Source organism: Condylura cristata, unplaced genomic scaffold, assembly GCF_000260355.1.
Source record: "Condylura cristata isolate star-nosed mole 26May11 unplaced genomic scaffold, ConCri1.0 scaffold00001, whole genome shotgun sequence".
NCBI lineage: Eukaryota > Metazoa > Chordata > Mammalia > Eulipotyphla > Talpidae > Condylura > Condylura cristata.
In genome coordinates, this window is record NW_004567102.1 from 2,140,183 (window position 1) to 2,147,111 (window position 6,929).

Sequence of the window (6,929 nt, forward strand, 5' to 3'; positions counted from 1 at the left end):
AAAAAAAAAAAAAAAAGGTGCAGCCATGGATGGAACTGGAAAACATCATGCTTAGTGAAATAAGCCGTAAAGAAAAGGAAAAATACCAATGGTTTCTCTCATTGCAGGAATATAACGAAACAGGTGAGAAAATAATGACAATGATGAACAGCTATATACCAGAGACATTTTGTGGGGATGGAGTGGGGAATGGGATCAAAAACAATGGAGGGAGGGAAATGCACTGGACTATAGTGATGGCACACGGGTGATTTGGTGATGGGAAGCCCAAGGGGATTGCAAATGAGATGGGAAAATGCACAAAATGATGTAAAATAAACTATTATATATACATAAAAAAAAAGCATCAATGAACCAACCGTGGGGCAGATTCCTAATGCCTAACACAGTCATTCCTCATTTTATTGTATCTTGCAGATAATTGTGTGTTTTTGTTTTTTATGCATACAGAACTAGGGTACAGGCCAGAGGTGCAGGGGCGGTGAGAGGATTCACCAGAGACAGACTGGGAGGCAGAGCAGGCCGACTGATGAAGCACACTGCTGAGGGGAGCAGCTGGCGGGTCAGGAGAGGTCTGCAGAACCATGTGGGTCACCTCCGGGGTGGGGATTGAACTCATGCTGAAGTGGCTTTAGCTTCTTAGTGCTGTGCTTTAACCCGCTGCACCGCCAGGGAGAGCTGATAACTGTGTTTGTTTGTTTGTTTGTTTGTTTGTTTGTTTTTAAAGATTTATTTGTGCACACAGAACTGGGGTACAGGCCAGAGGCTCAGGGGCGGCGAGAGGCTTCACCAGAGACAGAGTGGGGAACAGAACAGGCAGATCGACGAAGTACACTGCTGAGGGGAGCAGTGGGTGGGTCAGGAGAGGTCTGCCACGCCATGTGGTCACCTCCGGGGCAGGCCGGAATCGAACTCATGCGGTAGTGGCTTTAGATTCTCAGTGCTGCGCTTTAACCCGCTGCGCCACCAGGGAGGGTCTGATAACTGTGTTTTTTACAAGACCCTCCATCATCACAAAGATTATGACATCTGAAGGTTCAGAAAATAGGCAACATTTTTTGTCATAAATGTTTTTTCAATAAGGTATACACATTTTTTTTGGGACACAAAGTTATCTCACACTTGGTAGATTAAATAATAGTGCAAATCCAACTTTTGCATGCACTAGAAAATAAAAAAATTTGTGTGACTCACTTTATTATGACACTCACTTTATTGTAGTTGGTATGGAGCTTATCCTGCAAGAGCTCTACGATATGCCTGAATACAGGTAACTAAAGGCAAAGAAGGAGAGGGGACAAAAATATTTGAAAAAGTAATGACTAAAAGTTTTCCTTTTTTTTTAAGATTTGTTTATTTATGCATATAAGGTCTGGGGTACAGGCCAGAGGTTTAGGGGTGAGAGGATTCACCAGAGACAGAGTGGGGAGCAGAACAGGCAGATCTACTGTAACACACTGCTGAAGTGGGCAGGCCAGGAGAGGTCTGCTGCGCCATGTGGGTCAGCTCCCTAGCTTAAGATCGAACCAGCACTGAAGAGCTGCCGCCAGCTACCCAGGGCAGTGCTTTGACCTGCTGGGCCACCCTCTTTCCTTTTATTTAAATCAGGCATATAGGGACTCCTCCCTGGTGGCGCAACGGGTGAGGATGCAACACCGCAAGTGAGCTGTAGCTGCCTCAATGCACGTTCGATCCCTGGCCCCAAAGGTGACCACATGGCACAGCAGACCTCTCCTAATCTGCCCGCTGCTCCCCTCAGCAGTGTACTTCATCCATCTGCCTGTTCTGCTCCCCACTCTGTCCCTGGTGAATCCTCTCACTGCCCCTGCACCTCTGGCTTATACCCCAGTTGTATATGCACAAATAAATAAATCTTTAAAAAAAAAAAAAAGGAAAGAGGGGCCTTCCTGGTGGTGCAAGGGGTTAAGTCTCAGCACTATGAAGCTATTTGCAGCCACTGGCCAGGGAGCTGACCCACATGGCCCAACAAACCTCTTGTCTTGCCTGCTGCTCTCCTCAGCAGTGTACTTCATTCAATCTGCCTATTCTGAGACCCATTCTATTTTTGGTGAACCACCTCAACCTCCACTCTCCACTCTGGCCTACACCCCAGCTCTTTTATGCATAAATAAATAAGTCCTTGAAAAAAATTTAAAAAGGAAAGATCTTCAATCAATGACATAAGCTCCAGGCGATGACATAAGCCTGAAACCAAAGAAGAAAACAAAGACTAATTCAGAAATCTATGAAACAGAAAACAGATAGAAGTTGATGAAACCCAAAACTGCTTCTGGAGGATTAACACAACTGATATAACTTATCAGATTATTTAGAAAAAAAGAGAGAACTACAACATCAGGAATGAGAGAGGTATTGTCAGTACAAATTCTACAGATAAAGAGTAACTAGGGGCTTTTAGGAACAGCCGTGCGGCGATAAATTTGACAGTTGAGTTGAAATGGAGAACACACAGAAAGATCCAAACTGTGAAAGAGAAACATCTAAAACCCTCATTGCTTCAATCATGTACATTATCACTCCTCTCCAGTTCTGTCTCCTCTTTATGTTTAACTTGCTATTTTACACATTCACCTTCATATGCATGTGCATGTTTACATAGATTTATAATTGTTTTTTAATCATGTCTTCTAAATCATATTATAGAAACAAAAAAGAGGCCTTCCATATCAAATTTTCAATAACACTGGCTTTTTTATTTACTTATACTTTAGCACGGATCTTCATCAGCAAGGCAAGTCTGCTAATAACAAATTTCCTCAGTTTTTGTTTATCTGGGAATGCTTTGCCTTCATTCTGAAGGACAGTTTTTCTGGATACAGAATTCTTGGTTGACAGTTTCCCCACTACAACCACCCTGTAATTACTTTAAATATATCCTTGTTACTGGTTTCTGATGATAAATTAGCCATTAATCTTAGGATGTTAACTGTAATCCCCATGGTAACCACTAAGAAAACAACTAAGAAACACAGAGAAATGGATAAGAAGAGGAAATCAAACTAGTATACTAGAAAAAAAAATTAAACACAGAAGAAGACAGTATTAGAGACATCAAGGAACAAAAAAAGATTTGAGTTAGAAAACACTATCAGAATCACTTTAAATGGAAATGCATTAAAGACACCAATTAAAGACAGATTGGTAATGGTTGCACAACACTGTGAGTGTAATTAAATCTACTGAAATGGAAAAATCGTTAATATGGTGCATTTTATGTATATCTCATCACACACACAACAAAGACAGATGGGTAGAATGGATTTGAAAATTACCTAACTGGATTTGAATAGACTTTTCTCCAAAGAAGTGATCAATAAGTACATGAAAGGATGCTCAACAGAATAATCATGAGGAAAGAACAAACCCACACTACGATGAGATGCACCACTTTACACACATGGAAATAACAAGTGTTGGTGAGGATGCAGAGAAGCGGGGACTCTTTTTTACTTCTGGTAAGGCTATAAAATGGTGTCATTTAGTAAGCAGTATGGTGACTCCTCAAAAAATTAAAAATAGAACTAACCTATAGAGCTATCTAGAAATTCCACCCCTGTGTATGCATCCAAAAGAACTGAGAGCAGGAACTCAACAGATATTTGCACACTAATATTCTTAGCAGCATTATTCACAATAGTTAAAAGGCAGAAGTCACCTAAGTATGCATTAATAGATAAACAATAAAGTACCCATCAATGGATAAGCAAAGTATGGCATGCTTGCCTATAGGGGAATATTATTCAGTCTTAAAAAGAAATGACATTTGACATACCTGCAACAGGGAGGATGCTGAAAACATTGTGCCACGTGAAATATGCCAGTCTTACACTCTTATAACTGAAATATACCAGTCTTATATACTCTTATAAGTGAAATATACCAGTCTTAAACCCTACAATTCACTTACACGAGATACCTACAGTAGCCACATTTATAGAAAGAAAGTAGAATGATATTTTCCAGGGGCTGGAGGCGGAAGTGGGAATTTCTGTTTAATGGGTCTCTAGTTTCAGTTTGGGAATGAAAAAAAGTTGTAGTGATAGATGACAGTGATGGTTACAAAACAATGTACTTAACAATGTACTGAAGTGTACTGAACTCTATACTTAAAAATAATCTAAATATTAAAAAAGAAAAAGATCCAATACATGTTGCTTGCAAGAGACTTTATTTATTTTTTGTTTTGTGTAGAAGAACTGGGGTTTAGGCCAGAGGTGCCTGGCGAGAGACAGTGTGAGTGTTCATCAGAGACAGAGTGGGGAGTAGAACAGGCAAATCTTCTACAATCCACCGCTGAGGAAGCAGTGGGTGAGACAGGAGAGGTCCGTCATGTGGGTCAGTTCCTTGGCTGGGGTCGAACTCAGGCTATAATAATGATAGTGCTAAGACTTAACCTGTAGGCCACCAGGGAGGCCCACAAGAGACATAATTTAGACCCCCAAACACAAATACATTGAAAGTGAAAGGATGGAAAAAGATAGCTCATTCAAAGAGTAACTCATGACAGAAAAAATAGATTTTAGTCAAAAATTGTCACAAGACACCAGGGATACAACATTTTATGTTGACAAAAGGGTGAATTAGAAAGAAGATGTAACAATTACACAGCACCAAACAACAGAGTCCCAAAATATATGAAGCAAACATGGACAGATGGAAAGGAAAGAGAGAGAGTTCTATCACAGTAACTGGAGATGTCAATAGTGGACAGAATATCCACCATTCAATAGTGGAGAGAATATTCTATATAGAATATCAGGAAAGAAATGAAGAATTTGAAAAACTCTGTAAATAACTAGATCTGACAGAAAGATAGACTACTCCTTCAACAGCAGAAGGTACATTATTCTCAAGAACACAAGAATCCCCCCCCAGATATAGGGTTTATTTTTAGGACACAAAAGAAATTGAAATACATCTGAAAAACTAATAAAGAAAGCTTATGTCCAGCTGACTTCATTGATGAATTCTTCTTTTTAATTGATGAATTCTATCAAATATCTAAAGGAAAATGAACACCTATCCATCCCAAACTCTTTTCCAAAAATTCAAGGAACACATCCTAACTACTTTTAATCCAGCATTTGTCCTGATAACAAAGCCAAAGACGTAAAAGAAAACTGCAGGTTAATATCCATTATTAATACAGATATCAAGCCATAAAAGAATTCTCAATACATTTAAGAGGCCTGTAATCATGTAAACTACCTTCTCTGACCAATTAAAATGAAGCTAAAAATCAAAAAGAGAAGGAAAATTAGTAAGCATATAGAAAGTAAAAAACACAGGCCCTCCCTGGTGGCATAACAAGTTAAATGCAGCACTATGAAGCTTTCCACAGTCACTGCAGCAACGAGTTCGATCTCCAGCCAGGGAGGTGACCCACGTGGCGTAGCAGACCTCTCCTGCCTCACCTGCTGCTCCCCTCAGCAGCGTATTTCAATGGTTCTGTCTGTTCTGCTCCCCACTCTGTCTCTGGTGAAACTCTCACGGCCCCCCCACCCCCACCTCTGGTCTGTATCCCAGTTCTTGTATGGATAAGTAAATAAATCTTTAAAAAAACAAAGCAAAGAACACAATTTTAGACAACCAGTTGGTCAAAGAATAAACTATAAGGGAACTTTAGAAAATATTTTAAGGCAAATGAAGACATGCCAAAACAGTCAAAGCAATATTCAGAGGGAAATGAATAGCTATAATGTATACATTAACACAAACGATCCCAAATCAATAATCACCTTAAGGAACTAAAAAAATAAGAGCAAATTAAACCAGAAATCAGCAGAAGCAAGGAAATAAGATTAGAGCACAGAGAAATGAAATAAAGAAGAAAAAATAATGGAATCAATGAAATGAAAAGTGGGTCCAAAAAAAAAAAGTTGTTAGAGAACAAAAATTTAGTCTAAAAAAAGTAGAAGATGTAAGTAAGGAAAACCAGAAATGAAAGTGCGGCCTCACCCACAGCCTTGCTGCTCTTGCCTTATTGAGCACCAACAGTGCCGTGTTAGTACATCAAAGGTTTGTGCCGACTCTGTGAGGATTAAATCCATCAGCGTCGCCTTTCCAACATCGCATGCTCACTTCTTCCCAAGAAACAGAAAAGGGGCGAGGAGAACATTTTCTTTTGTAAAGATTTATTTATTATGCATACAGGAGCTGGGGTACAGGCCAGAGGTGCAGGGGGTGAGAGGCTTCACAAGGGACAGAGTGGGGAGCAGAACAGGCAGATCTACAGAAACACACTGCTGAGGGGAGCAGCGGGCAGGCCAGGAGAGGTCGGCCTCGCCCTGTGGGTCACGTGGAAATTGGTGCTGCAGTGGTTGCAGACAGCTTAGTGCTGTGCTTCATTTAACCCACTGTGCTACCAGGGAGGGCCCCGGGGGAACATTTTCTAACACCTTCTAGAGGTGTTACACCCTGATACCAAAGTCAAGGGAAGATTTCACAAGAAAACTATAGACCAACATTGCTCAAGAATACAGACACAAAAATCCTCAATGAAATACTAATAAAACAAATCCAGTGGAAACTTAAAAGGGATGTCATGCCATGATCAGATGGGATTTATCTCAGGAACGCAAGGGCATTTCAGTATAGGAAAGTCAATGCCATACATGCTAATGGGACAAAGGAAAACAATCACATGATCACCTCTAGATACAAGAAAGCATCTCCAAATATTCAAACTTCTTTTTTTTTTTTTTAAAGATTTATTTATTTATTTGTGTATACAGAACTGGGGTACAGGCCAGAGGCTCAGGGGCGGTGAGAGGCTTCAGCAGAGACAGAGTGGGGAGCAGAACAGGCAGATCGACGAAGTACACTGCTGAGGGGAGCAGCGGGCGGGTCAGGCGAGGTCTGGCTCGCCATGTGGTCACCTCCGGGGCAGGCGGGGATGGAACTCATGC